Source organism: Malus sylvestris, chromosome 14 (assembly GCF_916048215.2).
Source record: "Malus sylvestris chromosome 14, drMalSylv7.2, whole genome shotgun sequence".
NCBI lineage: Eukaryota > Viridiplantae > Streptophyta > Magnoliopsida > Rosales > Rosaceae > Malus > Malus sylvestris.
This window is the reverse complement of record NC_062273.1, coordinates 1,358,132-1,375,962: the sequence shown is the minus strand read 5'-3', so window position 1 is coordinate 1,375,962 and position 17,831 is coordinate 1,358,132.

Here is a 17,831-nt window from a genome sequence, read left to right as displayed (position 1 = left end):
ATCACTACCACTCAGACCTTCCATTCTCTCCCTCACCTCTTCAATCTCACGCTCTCTTATTCTCTATACTGTGCACTGTGCACAATCACTATGCACGTGTTCTTCCTTTGAGGTAAGTCGATCCCACTCATAACTACACCTAGATAGAGTTAATTAGGGTGTTTAGGTGATGTTTGAGACGATTTTGGAATGATTTGATTATAGTTAAGCTCGAAAAGTATTCTTCTAGGCTTTCGGCGAGTATCCAGTGGCTTCGAGCCATTTTCCGGCCAACTCCGGGCACGACTGTGGGAACCAAAGGTATGGTTCGATTCCTGGTCTTCCGGGCTTCATTTTGATATATGGAATGACTTGGTTTGGTTAAGATTTGAGCTCGATCGGAGCTTAAGAGTTTCCCAATCGAAATCCGACCTTTTCCTTCGATAGGTTCGTTGACCCACGAGCTTAACGGGCCAGACCCATCCCGAGGCAGCCCAACCCACCACCCTGAACCCAACCCAAAACCTAGCCCTGGGCCCAACCCAATTAACTACCCGGCTCAGCCCTAACCACCTAAGCCCAAACCTAAATGGAACTTGGCCCAAACCCATTAACCTTTGGCTCAGTTTTAGGCCTAGACCCATTAACCCTTGGCTCAGTTTTAGGTCCAGCCCAGCTGACCTTGCCCGTTGACTCAGTGGCCCGTTTGACCCGACCCGGATGGAATATTCTCGTTTTAACTTTTTATTAAGTTTTTCAAAATTTACCCGTGACCTTTCTTAGGGTAATTCGACGTCCTGAATCCATTTTGATGTCTGTTTTCCCAAATTCAATCATTTTGATAGTGTTTTATTAATTGGACCCTCTATGTGCTTAGGTACATTTATTGTGACGTTTCCGTCTTCGCTAGTTTGCGGCGAAGTAACTATGAGTGGACCTCTTCTAAAATGCATGTTTTAATAGTAGAAACGCATACATGAAAAACATGATTTAATGGTTACGTGTTATGAGTAAATTATATTTACACTTTATAAATCAACTTGGTCCGCTCATGTTTAATTTTTGTGCCCCCTCATGACTTAGAATCGAGGCGTACAATCCTGGTGTCAAGACATTCCCGCATTGGCATCTTCGAGTCCTCTCGGTGTAGGACCCATCTTTTTGTTCATTCAATTTTATATTATTTCCTTTCCAATGTCTCGATTTAGTTGTATGCTCTGAACACGATCCACAATTGCTTATTCATTATAATTAAATTTACAAGTTTTATTTATGTTCATTACTTTGCATGCATGTTAGTATGGCTTCGTCACCTTCGGGTGTTGGCCAGCACGTGCCTACCTCGAGTATTTAGAAAATATCAGGGTCAGGCTTGTCAATTTGGTATCAGAATGTGGTTTGTGCAAAGCATATTTAGGATCTTCTTTTACTGTAGTAATGTGTCGGTCATGACGTCATTTAGATGTCAAGACTTCCGGATTTGTTGTCTTTCGACACGTTTGTGCAACCCTCATTCTGCATGATTAGTCACATCTTATTGAAGATGAAGAAAATTCGTGTCGGGATTATGCCTCATCGGTGAAGAAATGGACTGTTTGATGACTTTCAACATCAGACCGATACTCTGCAACATGTGTTCCCTAGGAATTACGGGAAGATTTAGTGTTTACATTGAAGTGACGCGATTTAGAAAATCTCAGTTAGAAGAAGGTTGGTTGAGACCAGTTGAGGATCCGAAATGGTAATGCCACTCTACAACATGCATTCCTTAGGAATTACGGGCGTAGTCGGATCTACATACGAGTTTTGGGAAACGAAAAATACTTGTGGTATGAGTTGGTTAAGACCAACTGAAGACCCGAAACAGTGATGTTATTATGCGACATGCGTTCCCTATGAAGGGCGGGCAGAGTCGTATCTAACGTGAAACGAAAAGATTTAAGTGATTTGAGTTGTAAGATCTGAATTGGTGATGTCACTGTGCGACATGCGTTCTTTAGGAATAACGGGCAGAGTCACATCTTTATTGAAGTTATTTGAAATATTCGAAGTTCGTGTTAGAGAGAGCGAGTAAGCGCTAGATGTTGTGAAGTTTAGTAAGTGTTAGTTGGTGGGATCGAATTAATGTCCTTTGACTCGTTCTCATTGTGGAAACTTGTGTGGATCCTTAGAACAATTCTCGACGATTGTTTTATTGATAACCTTCTTGCTTACTTCAACCACGAGGTTAAGTTCACTAAAGATCAACAGTCAATTGTACATCAAATTCTTCAAATGTTGTTTTTGTTTAGAGTCGATACTCTTTTTGAGAATTTTTTTTGGTAGTAGATGTTATTCTCATCAATTTCCAAAAAGGGTTACAACCTTTGGAAATCCTCACATGGTGTTATGATATACGAAATGTCTTTGGCCTATCAGCAGTTCTTAACTACTCTTTGAGCTTAGACCTATTTCCTTTTTGGCTAAGAAACCAGTCAGTTTTATTGTGATGCTGATGGCAAACGAAGTTTCTGACAACGGGGTATTGTCTCATCTGATCGTAACCTTTACATTTCGAATTCCTGCGGTGGTGTTTTATTCAATGTTGGCTGCACGTTAATGCAGCAGGATCGAGTAACGCATGTACCTCTTGATGATTGGAACTGCATGATGTGAACCATTCTATCCTTGGACTTGTTTTGACCTTTAAATTCTTGAGTGTTCTTTTAGCCTTTTCTGAATAGCCGTTTGCTAAATTCGAGGGAAATGTTCATTGAATCAGCTCACTTAACTGTGTGTTTCACTTTTTCGGTTTTAGGGTATGTCGTCACTTTGATGCCTCATTGTTTTACGCGTTCCATTTCTAAGTTTTGTGAAGTTTCTCTTGGATGCCTTGGGTACTAAGTTGTTTATTCGGTACTGCATTTCATTCCCAGACAGTTATACGTCTGAACGAGCTATCTAAACCTAGGAAGACGTGTCATGTTCGCTTGTTCTGTGGTTGCAACATGGTTAGAATTTGCACCGATCTCATTTGAAGTGGTTACGATGCTAGTTTTTTTTTTGTTTTGGGTGGCACTTTTGAGACATGGTACGAGAGTTTTTACAGGCAACACTGGTTGATAGAGGAGTTTTGTGAACTGGTATTTGGAGGATCGAATTTACGTTATGGGAAATTGTGCACCCTTGGGAAATTACTGCTTACTTATCGAGACAACAATTTGTGGTCAATATCGCGGGCAGCCGACTGTTGTATCGATAACTTATTCATTGGGTTTGTTAAGCAAGTGGGTAGGTAGACCCATCGGCGATAGTTGTTACTAGTTAGTTTTTGTTAAGGATCGACCCAAAGAATCACACCTATTCTCGAAGTATGTGGCATTACGTATGCTGGGGCGAGACCCACTTTCATGTTTGATTTGGATTTTCAGTACAAGTATTTTAACTTACCTTATTATAGTTATATATTTGTATTTTTGACGTTACAAATGTTGGTCGAGTCTTTTCCACTTTCAATGTAATTTCAGTACGAGTTTTCGACCTTTATTTCAATATGTACCTATTTTGAAGTTATATTGCTATACGAACCTATTTTTTAACCTTACATTATTATATGTTTTCGACTTTATATCTTTATAAAGTATGTTTATACTTTTCCACTAATGGGGGAAGAAGGTATGAACCTGGACGCACGAAAGATGGAATCATTGCAACTTGATCGCGACAGGGTGGCATTTTCCCTTTTGTGCAACTGCTCTGACTTGATTTATTTGTTACGTGTGTGTGTGTGTGTGTGTGTGTGTGTGTATATATATATATGGGATAGGATTAAGGGACAAATTTTTTTACAAATTTTTTTACACTTCTTTTGAGCCTTTAGATTAAAGCTATTTTAATGGTTAAGATCGCACTAGTTTATTTACTAATTTGAAATATGAAAGGAAATTAAAATTCATTAATTGTGAAAAATTATTATTAGTGATTCTATCTCCTACGTATATCTTAAAAGATTTAACGCCATTAAATCTTATACATTTAGCAGCAAAGTATGTAGAATTTCCTTCGACCAACTGGTTTGCAAGCAATGGCTCCTTAGTTTGATTTGGAGCATTCTAGTGTTGTTCGGGTTTATGGCGGTGGTGCCTGTAATTCCTCAATTTCACCCCAATTCCAAAAGGAGTCTTAGAAAGAAAAAAAAATTGGTGTTTGTAATCCAAAATTTGATCTTTTATTTATCCTCAAATGCCTAAAGATTAGAAAAGAAAATAAGATACGAGACTACAAGAACTTTATGAATCAAACAAGTTGAATCCCATGTCATTTCGACTCTTCCTATTTCATCCTTCTTCTTCACACCATCAGTAGGACCAAGTAGGAATAAACCTTTTATTTTTGAATTTGAAGAGATGAGAAGAGAGAAATCAAAATATTATCATAATAATTTTCATTATTGCAGAGGTATAAATGTATAATTTCCGTTCTTATTTCAAAATAGTCAACATATCAAAGCAATCCTAACCGTTAAAATGGGTTTAATCTAAGGGTTTAAATAAAGAGTAGAAATATTTGTCAAAATCTTTGTCTCTTGAACCTATATATATCCTTCTCCCTATTTTCGAGTTTTTCAGTGTAACAAGTTATTTCAAATTTCGGGATGAAATTTTCTTAATGAGGGTATATTGTAACAACCTGTCCCAAAATTTACAAAACGAAATGGTATTTTTGTAATTTCATTGTGCTTGGGCTAGATATTTTTGAATTAGGTTGTTTTTTGCCTTAATTGGTGTGCCGAAGGGGCCCACCCTTGATTCTTGTCCCCGGCCTATTTTCCCACTCCCTCTCTTTCTTCCCTTTTCCATAGCACTTTCTCTACCTTGAAACTCTCTCTCAACCTCAGTTTTCCTTCCTCACCAGCGAACTCACACACACAAACATACATACACACAGGCGGCAACCATCACACCACCATCACCACCACTCGGACCCTCCCTTTTCTCCCTCACCTCTCTGATCTCACGTTCTCTTTTTCTCTACATTGTGCACAGTCACTGTGCATGTGTTCTTCCTTCGAGGTCCTAATTACACCTAGATAGGGTTAAGTATGGTGTTTAGGTGAAGTTTGAGATAATTTTGGAGTGGTTTGTGCATGTGTTCTTCCTTCGAGGTCCTAATTCAACCTAGATAGGGTTAAGTAGGGTGTTTAGGTGAAGTTTGAGACAATTTTGGAGTGGTTTGATTGTAGATAAGCTCGGGGAGTATTTTTCCAAGTTTTCGGCGAATATTTGATGGCTTTGAGCTCTTTTCTGGCTAACTCCGGCCACGACTGTGGGAACCAAAGGTATGGTTCAATTCTTGGTCTTTCGGGCTTCATTTTGATATATGGAATGACTTGGTTTGGTTAAGATTTGAGCTCGATCGGAGTTTAAGAGTTTCCCGGTTGAAATCCAACCTTCTCCTTCGTTGGGTTCGTTGACCTGCGAGGTTAACGGGCCATACTCGACTCGAGGCAGCCCAACCCACCACCCTGAACCTAGCCTAAAACCCAACTCTGGGCCCAACCCAATTAACTACCCGGCCCAACCCTAACCATCCAAGACTAAACCCAAATGGAACTTAGCCCAAACCCATTAACCCTTGGCTTAGTTTTAGGCCTAGACCCATTGGGCCATGTGACCCAACCCAACCCAAACTTCAATCCAACCTAAGGCTTTCGACCCAACTATCCAGCCCAGCTGACCCGCCCCGTTTGACTCGACCCAGTTCGAATATTCTCGTGTTAACTTTGTGTTGACTTTTTTGAAATTTACCCGGGACCTTTCTTAGGGTAATTTGACGTCCTAAATCCATTTCCGACATCTATTTTCCCAAATTCAATCGTTTTGATAATGTTTTATTAATTGGACCATTTATTGTGGCGTTTCCGTCTTCGCTAGTTTGCATGGCTCTACGACAGTGAAGTAACTGTGAGTGGACCCCTTCTAAAATGCATATTTTAATAGGAGAAATGCATACATGAAAAGCATGATTTAATGCATACGTTTTATGAGTAAATTAGATTTACACTTTATGATTATCATGCTTTACTGAGAATATTTTGGAATACCATACTTTATCGAATTTATGTTCTTTGTAGTATATATGATGGATGACTATATACTATAAAGATGTTTTGAGATATATGTATGTATATTGGAAAGATTATATTCAATGTTTTTGTGCTTATCTAGTGGTCACTGTTCTGCCTACGGGCGATGATATTTATATTTGTTTCGGTCGGGTGATGTAGTGGCCTACAGGTTAGGAGATATTTATTTTGGCCTACGGGTCGGGTGATGTAGTGGCCTACGGGTCGGGTGATGTAGTGGCCTACGAGTCCGAAGATATTCATATATTTGGCCTACGGGTCAAGTGATGTAGTGGCTTCGATCGATTATGATACCACTATTTAGCACATTATATACGATATATGTTTTACAAAGGTTTTATGGCATGCTAGGGTTTTCGAAAAAACCTATTACATATTGTACTATTGAGTTTCCTTAAAACTTAGGGGGTTAGTACGTTATTGAATAACTGTTTCAGTACTATTTATATATCAACTTGGTCTACTCATGTTTTTCTTTTGCGCCCTCTCATGACTTAGAATAGAGGCGTACAATCCTAGCGTCAAGACACTCCCGCATCGGCATCTTCGAGTCCTTTCGGTGTAGGACCCATCTCTTTGTTCATTCGATTTTATATTATTTCCTTTCTAGTGTCTCGATTTAGTTGTATGTTCTGAACACGATCCACAACCGCTTATTCATTATAATGAAATTTACAAGTTTTATTTATGTTCATTACATCGCATGCATGTTAGTATGGCTTCGTCACATTCGGGTGTCAGCCAGCACGTGCCTACCTCGGGTATTTAGAGACTATCAGGATCGGGTGTGTTAGATATGATTCTCCTTTGATTATTTGTTACTTAGAACCTTTGACAGACGATTTGTTTCTCGTTTTGCACATTGTCACTTATATGAGACAGTCTTCCCCTCGTTAAAGGGAGATAAGAATGTCAACATCCCTGAAAAATGACGCGAATTATCGTGGACGACTCCCACTTTGTCTCATTTAGATTCCTGCACAGCTCAGTCTGAAACTGAAGTGCAGCGCATATTAGATCTTCAGAGTATAGCTTAGAGCATGCCAGATGCTTTCACCAATGTAGCGCAAATGACAAGATCACATATTCGATCTGCCAATACGCCTGCAAAGATAGATGTACCAAATGTACGACGGATTTCCCTCCTGGAAGCCCGGGACGCCAACTTAGGTGATCCATGTACATTAACGACTAGCCAATCATCTGCCTCTACACAAAAGCAATCCAGAGTTCTTGGTTCAAAAGATTCACACTCCTGGAAGAGGAAACCCACGGCACAGGCTTCTAAAAAGCCTACCGTGAATCTGACTGCCGCTTACTCATTTTATCCAATTCATGAGGAAATTCTAGATTATGGAAATGTCCTTGAATCGACAAATCCTCTTCCCAAGAATCGTGAGATTTTGGTCTAGTATGCTAGCTTAGATGATGTATGACGTAGAAATGAGATGATCGTCAACGGTGCATTAGCATATGCAGTAGCTACTAAGATCATGTTGAGCGATGACATTGAACCTCATTCCGTTGATGAATGTTGAAGTAGAACCAATTGGTCAAAATGGAAACAAGTAATCTAAATCGAACTCGATTCACTTGCGAAACGTAAGGTGTTTGGACCTGTAACTCTTACTCCTCCAAACGTAAAGCTCTTTGGCTACAAGTGGGTTTTCATTCGGAAGCGTAACGAGAAGAATGAAATTGTGCATTACAAATCTCGTCTTGTTGCGCAACGTTTCTTACAACACCTTGGGATTGATTATGACGAAACTTATTAACTCATTATGGATGTGATTACTTTTCGCTACCTTATCAGTTTGGTAGTTTCCGAAAAATTGAAGAAAAAAAAACAGTTGATAGACGTAGTAACTACGTATCTCTATGAGGATCTTGATACAGAAATCTATATGAAAGTTCCTGAATGACTTACATTGACTAGATCAAATATTTCTAAACCCCGGAACACACTCTCAATTCGGCTGAGGTGTTCACTCTACAATTTGAAGCATTCCGGAATAATGTGGTATAACCGTTTGAGTGAGTATTTGACTAGTCAAGGATATGTGAACAATGAACTATGCCCTTGTGTGTTCATTAAGAAGTCACATTCCTGTTTTGCAATGGTTGTAGTATATGTCGATGACATGAACTTTATCGAAACTCCTGAAGAGCTCGCGAGAACTGTCGAGCACCTAAAGTCGAAATTTGAGATGAAAGATCTAGAAAAGACTCGATACTGTCTTGGTCTCGAGATAAAGCATCATTTAGATGAAATCTTAGTACATCAAACGAACTACACCCAGAAGATGTTGTGTTGCTTTAATGAGGATAAAGCGAAGCCTTTTAGTACTCTAATGGTCGTTCGATCGCTAGATGCAAAACGAGAATCCTTTCGTCCGAAGGATGATGATAATGATATTTTGGAACCTAAAGTTCCTTATCTAAGTGCGATATGCGCTTTAGTGTACTTAACTCAAGGCACTAGACCCGATATTTCTTTCGATGTTAATCTTTTGGCAAGATACAGTAATGCACCAACACCCAGACATTGGACTGGCGTGAGTGATGCCGCACCCCCCACTTCTTTAGTTCATTCTTGCCTTGTTGGTTATGCCGACATAGGATACTTATCTAATCTGCACAAGGCGCATTCTCAAACATGTTATGCCTTTACCTTTGGAGGCACCGCAATCTCTTGGAGGTCAATTACACAAACCATAGTTGCCATTTCGTTTAACCATACTGAAATTCTCACTTTACATGAAGCAACTTGGGAATTCTTTTGGTTGAGAGCAGTTGTGGGCCATATTCGAAGCTCCCGCTATCTTTACCCTATCATTGATGTCCCAACGATGATCTATGAAGACAACACAACATGCATCGAACATCTCAAGAAGGGTTACATCAAAGGAGACAACACCAAACACATTGGACCGAAGTTCTTTTTTCTCACATCAACAACAAGAGCATCAGAAGATTGAAGTCATGCAAATCCGTTGATAAGACAATCTGGCCGACCTTTTCACCAAATCACTAGCCAAGGCGACGTTTCAGAAGCTTGTTCATGGAATTGGTATGCGTAAACTTTCTGAGTTGTAACATTGCTATTTTTCTTTGGAATTGTGTCAAATTCAAGGGGAGTATCATTAAGTATACTTGTTTGATCTTAATGTACTCTTTTTGCCTACGATTAAGAGCATTTTTCCTACAAGGTTTTTGCTACCTAACTAGGTTTTAACAAGGCACCTACCTTGGGCTAATCATATCCCTGATGACGTCCCGTAGACATTTCTTTTGACTTTGCATTTCTCACGCATTTTTCCTTGGACTATGAATTTTGTCCATACTCGGTTTTTGTCATAGCCTTGGGGTTTTTTAGTGAGACTTACTACTTCATACAAGTTCCTACCTTATTGAGAATAAGCGTTGTTCCCAGAATCGGTGTCGACAAGTTGACTTCCTCAACTTCTGCATGATGCTGAAATCTACCTTGAGTATTTATACGCTTAAGAGGGAGTGTTGTGAACTTTCCTAGTTTAAGTGTAATTGCGTAAATCCAAGATTAAATTTGATTATAGTTATTCTTTCCTATATGGACTCGATGAATGATTTCATTCCCCTCTTATTACTGTAAATAAAGGCACTACGTAGGGGGATAACACATTCTCAACACACGCATTCCCCTACGATTCTACAAAAACATCTCTCTTCCCTTGCCACCGGCCCTCTCCCCTTAGTCAGATAAAATAGGCTACAACAATACTAATGATATTATGTTCTTTTTAATTTGAAATTATACTTTTATATCTGTTTTTCTGTTAATATTAAAATGGTTGCGAAACCTCACGTGCTTATCCAAATATTTGGGACTACTTAGGGTGTATTTGTTGCACCGAACTATATCACATTAGACTAACTTTAAGGACTAGACTCTACTGGCTTGGATGGACTAAGGGCCAGTTTGGGATTGTTGTGCTTTTTAAAAAAACTGCTTATGTTATACTTTAAGAATGATCAGCTGTAAAATAAAGCAGATGAGCGTTTATTTAACTGTATTTTAAAAGTGTCCAACTAGGCCACATACTAAATTATCTTTAGGATCCAAATATTTTTTATTTTTTTAATTCATCTTATTAATTTTTTTTTTTTTTAACAAATGATAATATCTATACTAAGGGGTGGGGAAATGGGCTAAGCCTTACAAAGGGTTTGCCATAATAATGTGGTTCAACTTCGCATTTGGCGATAATCGATCGTAATACCTCTCACCTACAAGTGAAAAAAAAATATCACTAGACCGTAGTACTACGTGGTAATATTTTATTATTATTAGTCTACATATTTTTGTCTGACTCAGACTCTCTCCTCTCTCAACCTTTCCTTTCTTTTTTTTCCCGTCAGTTTAATGAATTTTGCATCTCTCCACTCTCTCTAAAAGTCCTGGTATACTCTAAACTTCTACATTTGTTTGCTACTTGTATTTATATTGAAATCAATTTTTATATTTTCATTATGTTCATTTTTCTTTTTTTGTCAAACGACAGAATTTGTTAGATTAGTCATCGATGTAATTCAAACTCACGCCATCATGTAAGGACTTAATTTCTTTCCACCATTGTGGTAAAGGGCTACTTGCATGTTCAATTTTATTTTGAATATGTTTTATTTTTATAACTTTAAACCTAAACATTCTAGAAAAATTAGCTTGAAATCCATACGATATAATTAATGTGTATTTTTTACCATCAAATAATTATACGATATAAAATAATATATTTTTGACCGTCAAATAATGATTGGAGTAAAAAGGTTGCAGGGGCATGCCCCTTCATATAAATTCTCACATGCTATAGGTTAGGGCACTGAGAAACATGTGGAGATATCTAATCTTGTATTAAATAACTGGATACTGACAAAAATGAATCTACAAGTTGGACTCCAGGTGGGAGGATACTCGGAGAAAATTGGGTAATGATAAAAGAGATTAAAATATATTTTATAAATTATATGATATGATTGTTAATTATTAATTATTTAATTATTATTTAAGTGTATATTATATAATATATATTAATGTGATCTAAAGAACTGGTCTATTTAACTTTACACAAAAAAATTATTTCTTTTTTATTGCGGATTGGAATTAAGTAAACTCTTTTTCTCCTCAGAGGCAGACTAGTGCGGTTTTTTGTAATGAAATTATGAAAAGAGGTGCTTTAATTTGATGTGACGTAAGTTAAGGTTTTTGAAAGCACAATGATTGTTATTTGATTGGTTGTGAGTTCTGATGTTTGTCCTTTTTTTTTTATTATTTATTTATTATATTATTAAGTAAATGAAAATATTAAGAAGACCAAATCATTTATGTCAAAAAATATTAGAGATGTTCAAACTTCTAACGATTAATTTTGATATTGTTTCCAACTTAATTATAATATAGTACCAATTAGTATTACAGTATGATGATATTCATTTTTCATTTATAAATAAGGTTTCAGATTTGACTCACATGAATGAAAATCACGTATTATATGTGTGTTAAGTTCGATATGTGGTTACTGTTTGGCACATTGTGTGACTTAGCCTATCTCCTCTTCTCTCAGAGCAAAATATCGTTGTACCTGGAAAAATTAAAAAATAAAATAAAACTACATTTGTGCAGTTTAATAGATGTGTGGTTTTATATATAAAGTGTCGTTGCAATTAGTGATGATAAATCATTCATTCAAAGTTTGTGGTTTGGTTAGTTTTCTAACGTGGGACTTTTACATACATCAACATGGCCCCGTGCCACATGTGAAACCAACTTCACATCAGTAACCCTTTTTTATTTGATTTGAGCTTGTGTGTGACATTTCGAGGTTCGATTTGGGTTTCGATGATTCAGTTCGAGTACTTGTGGTCCTAGTTAGGGTTCAACCGAATTATCCTATTTGCTCATGTTTTATTTTTCTCGTCACACCCCGACCTGATGGGCATAAGTTGTCAAGGTATAACGAATGTATACTTTAAAAATTTTAGGTCATTACACTTCCACTTAATTCCGACCTAGAATGTTTATTACACAAAAGTTTTTTGTTGTAAGTGTGTTTCCCTCAACAATTACTTCAACTAGATCACTCTTCTCGCAGGTTATTTAGAATGCTTCATTTCCTCCACAAGGAGGAATATATAGGCTTATAATGTGTGTTGTAAAAACATAGTTAGAAATATAAAAATCCTAATCGCACAAGGAATATTTTTCTATACACAATTCTAAATAACTAACCGCAGACTAATATGACTGACTCACTCTTACAATTCGTATCATATTGTACCACATTTCTAATTAGATGAGATATTAATAAGTCGTGCCATTATTTGCGACATGATACATAATGTTGATTAGCTGAAATATGTCGCCATTTTGTTATGCCACACTTATTTAATATATTGGACCCAAATGTTGGTTTTTGAGATCCAACATTTTTTGCAACTTTACATTTTCACTTCTGCCTTAAAAATATTTAAATAAAAGCCCAACCTTCAACCCCAACCAGAATGAAAATGCCAACCCTTTCCTTGACAACGATAGCCCTTCCTCGATAAACTCTCGTGTCACCTATCACCCAACCCCCTCTTGGGCCTCTCTTTCTCTCTCTTTGTTACTATCTCCCCCATGATGCCCCATGATGGGGTCCACTTATCCGCTTAGAGAGTTACATATCGAGGAAGGGCTAATGATGTAAGGAAGTGGGATGAATTTTGCAGTGTAGTTAGATGAGGGAGTGACAATGAGTTTTTGAAGTTTTGTTTTTCTTTGTTTCATGTAAAGGGCAAAATAGGGAATTCCTTGTAAGATTTTTCCTTGATGGTCCTAAATTAAGCAAATGGATGATCCCAAATGAATCGCCCTTCATGAAGCTTTTTTATCTTTCTCAACAAAATAGAGAATTACTTGTAAAAATTAGAATTCCGTGGCCTGACTTTTGTATACATTATACATTGGGCCTTGTACTTTTGTGTTTTTGTGAAATGTTGCAATGCGTTTGTGGGATGAATGCTGGTAAATGGTAATGCATCTCGTATCGCAACACACAACGTTAAATTTGGCTTTAAAATAAGTAAGACAAATATTCCAACGATAAGTTGATTTTAGTGGCATTCGTCCACTCATTTCAAAGTCAGCTTATCGTTGAACGCGGCAAGACGATGTGCATCCCTCCCACTTATTAATTCTTCACTCTCACTTTTTTCGTTCTTCATGTCTCTCACTCTCTTTTTTTTCGTTCTTCATCTCTCTCTCTCTCTCTCTCTCTCTCTCTCTCTCTCTCTCTCTCTCTCTCTCTCTCATCTCGATTTGTGTACATTTTTATTACGTCGGTTGACCGAGTTTTGGGTTGGTGAGAGATTGTTCATACATCCACTGTCCATTCACAAATGAATTAGTATCTCTCTTGCTTTAACGCTTATTGGAAAAAGAGATGGCAAATAATAAGCTAACCATACGCAACGCAAAGTTTGACAAGTACCCCTACCTACCCATGATTCATCACATTGCCTTTAGCTTTAGGTGCCCCCTCTCTCTCTCCCTCTCCTTTTAATAGAGATCCCGCTCCACTGTTCACAGAACGGGATTGAGTATCTTCGTAATGTATGTAGGACGACCATGTGTTGTCTCCATAGCATCGCATACATCATACAACCAAAAAATTGACATAAAGGAAAGTATGATGGCATTACGATATCCCGCTCCATGAACATTACAGTGAAATCCCTGCTAAGAATAACAAGTATATAACCCTGTATGATCTGTGTCGCTCAAGATAAATGAGATTCGTGGCACATCAGTATATAACCAGGCAAGATCGACAAGTCCGCATGCACGTACATTTGTCCAGCTTCAAAGCCAAAACAAATTGGATTAGGGTTATTAATTTTGTATTAAATATTAGATTAGGGCATTAATCAGTATCGAATTTGATGATTAAACATTCAAAATACAAATTGGTAAGACCGCTGTATGAAAAGAAGATGCTTTAAACGTCCGTCTATCTAAAAGTGAGTGTAGTTGCTTACTGCAAACTACATCACCATCTGCATGTGAAGTGCGTGGAATCGGTGGAAAACCTTTATTGAATGGTAGATGATGAATCACGCATTCTGAATGTGATGAAATCAATACCTTCTTTCTTTTCTGTAAAAGACAACCCTAATCATGCATAGTTTATTGTTATAATTATTGAAAGAGAACCACTAATCATGTTTTTGAAGTCCGAAAAATGAGAAATTCTTGCATTCAGCTGTCGTGAATACGATAACACAATCCAGGTGTGCCTAAACTGAGTACTACAAGGAGGGGCCCATTTCTTCTGAGGTTGTTTAGTTCATTAACCCTAAACCCTATTCATGCATAGTTTACAGTTATAATTATTGAAAGAGAACCACCAATCATGTTTTTTAAGTCGGAAAAATAAGAAATTCTTGCATTCAGCTATCTATGTATACAATAGCACAATCCAGGTGTGCCCGAATTGAGGACTACAAGTAGGGGCGCATTTCTTCTAAGGTTGTTTAGTACATAACCCTAAATCCTATTCATGCATAGTTTATTGTTATAACTATTGAAAGAGAACCGCCGATTATGTTTTCGAAGTTGGAAAAAAGAGAAATTCTTGTATCCATCTATCTGTGTATACGGTAGCACAATCGAGGTGTGCCTGAACTGAGGACTACAAGTAAGGGCCCATTTCTTGTGCAGTTGTTTAGTACATTAACCATAAACCCTAATCATACATAGTTTACTATTATAATTATTGAAAGAGAACCACAAATCATGTTTTTGAAGTGCAAAAAAAAAAAAGGAGAAATTCTTGCATCCAGATGTCTGTATATACGATAGCACAATCGAGGTGTGCCCAAACTAAGGACTACAAGTAGGGCCCATCTCTTGTGAGGTTGTTTAATACTTTAATGGTCGTACGCAATAATTTCTCTTTAAATACAAAATGCTTAAGATGTGAAAGAGCTCTAGAGGTGACACCTAAAAAGAGAGGTAAAGTGGGACCCATCAATATAAAGCATACTAGAGGTGCTCAGAGACCTACTAAGAGTGAGGATCCTCGCTGGATCTTCTTTGTGAGGATTCCAAGGATCCTCTAATCACATTCGTTTATCGTACATCGTGCGATTATTTTTTCTTAGGTACTATTTATATTCAATTTTAAATAAAAAATTTACAATGATTTATGACCGCACGATGTACGATGAACAGATGTGATTTAAGGATCATCTTGGTACTTTTTCATCATGTAACCAATTTTTTAATGTTTGACCTTAAGGTAACTCACACTAAGAGGTGCCTTAAATGATTTCAGAAGGTTTAGGTTTCCTACATTATAAGACGAAGTTTGTCAAGTATGGACCGACTCATTATATAGATTGGGACCTATGACTTATGCTTAAAGAATCAACAACTATGAATCTCAGCCTATGTTATAAGGTACTTTTTGTACAAGATATTGTAATAATATAGTTCGATAACTCTTTTAATGTATGGCTCATTTGAAAGTGATTTTGGGAGAGTCATAGTCACTTATGACTCATGAGAAGAAGCACTTTTGATGTCCTTCTCGATAAAATCACGTGCTTCTAGATAAAATTGATTAAAAGTAATTTTTAAGTGATTTTATGAAGAAGTATCTCTCTTGTCATTTTGTCTAGAAGTGATTAGGGCCTTCATAAATTCACTTCCAAACTGGTTATAGTTACCTTCACCTGGTTTAGGTGGACACACGTTGAGGAAGATATAACTTACCATCTTACTTATTATTATTTTTATGAGTTTAAATTTCAAAATTTGTATTTATTCATTACACAAATCTTAAAATTTATAATTATAATAAATATAACATGAACATCACCATCATCAATTGAGGATAGCAAAAAAAATTTTTTCCAAGTTTTCCAAAAATTGGAAACAATAAAAAATAATAATGTACACAACTGTAAGCAACTCTCTCTCTCTCTCTATTTGCGTAGGTCCCAGCCAAGGACAATTAGGCACCGACTGGGTCCACAACACACTCTCTCTCTCTCTCTCTATATTTGCGTAGGTCCCAGCCAAGGACAATTAGGCATCGATTGGGTCCACAACACACACTCTCTCTCTCTCTATTTGCGTAGGTCCCAGCCAAGGACAATTAGGCATCGACTGGGTCCACAACACAATATCTTCCTCCTCTTTTCCCTTGTTTTATTGAAGGGGACCACTTTTCCAATGAAACGTCATCACATTCACGGGTTGTTTGGTACCTCATCATTACGTCATCCCCCATCCCCGCCTTGGTGTTAATTTACATGCATGCCCTTTCACAGCCTTAATGCATAATATTGGCCAGAAGAGGTTGACAGAAAGAAGCATCCGATTCCCTCCTCCCTTTTTTACTTGGAAGATGCTTGGTTGTCTTAAAGTAGAATCGTTTTTACAGACAAATCACGTTTAATATGTGTATCCTTTTATTTTGTTTTTAACTTAATGAGTAAAGGTCTTTCGTTTTTTATGTGAATTTGATTCTCGTATATAGGAATCAGACTATTTGAGTGTAGTTTTTATAACTTTGTGATAAATATGGTGAGTTTAATAGTTATATGAGTCATTGGACTTGATATTTTGATTTTCTTAGTGAGTTTGGTTCCAATTTATGAGAATCAAATCCGACATATAGATGACACTTTATCACAATAGCGAAAAACAATAATGTCTATGCACTGTAGTGAATGTCAATTCCCACCTATCAACTTCCCTCTAATATTTAACAATTTAACTAATTAATACTATCGTTTGTAAAAACAAATCCAATGTGTATGGGCCCAACAAGAGAAGCTAACAAACCGTTATTACGGTTAAGAAAAAATTACTCAATACGTATAAAGAATAAAATATTAAAAGATAGATAATGATGACAAAAGGATGAGAAAGGGGAGAACACCCCACCACCACCGCTCTTTAGTTATTCTGTGGGTGTGTGGATTTGCTTTCTCAACTACCAAGCAAGCCTACAACCATTATAAAATACCCTTCTCTTCTCACTAGGTTATGGCTCATTGACTTTTAGGTGACCATTTTTCGTTTGGTTAGGGCCACATTTGCACCTCCATTAAATATATTAAATCTAATTTTTAACACGACACTTGTATTATTATTAAATTTTTATTAGATTATACGATTAAATATAAGGGCATATCATATCATTACTCCCCAAAGGTGAAAGCTAAGCCTTATCTCAATTATGCATGGACTAGTCTTAAAAAAACATGCAAACATAGGTTAAGTCAGTCGATCAGAAAAGTACATTCTCTTACATCTGAATTTGAATTCTTCCGGCGATTAAAGTAGTCTTATTATCGATCTGTTAAAAACCAAAAGACACGTAATAATTGTGGGCCAAATAGCCCAAGTCAAGCCCACATTAGAATCTTGATGTTAACCAGTTTCTTATACCTATTACCTCAAAACAATGAGGAAAATAAATTAGCACTTTCTTAAAAAAAGGCCCAAATCGTGGATGGAATACGCCCGCGTTTAGTTTTCCTTCAACTGACATGAACAACGAACGTATCGGCTTACTTTTAGTCTAGTGATATTCTTACTTACAGAGTTGATTCGAACCTTTCAGTTCACAGATGTGGATCTCGGACCTATGAATGGGATATTCCCGAAACTCACAAAGATAGTTAAATGTGCAGGTAC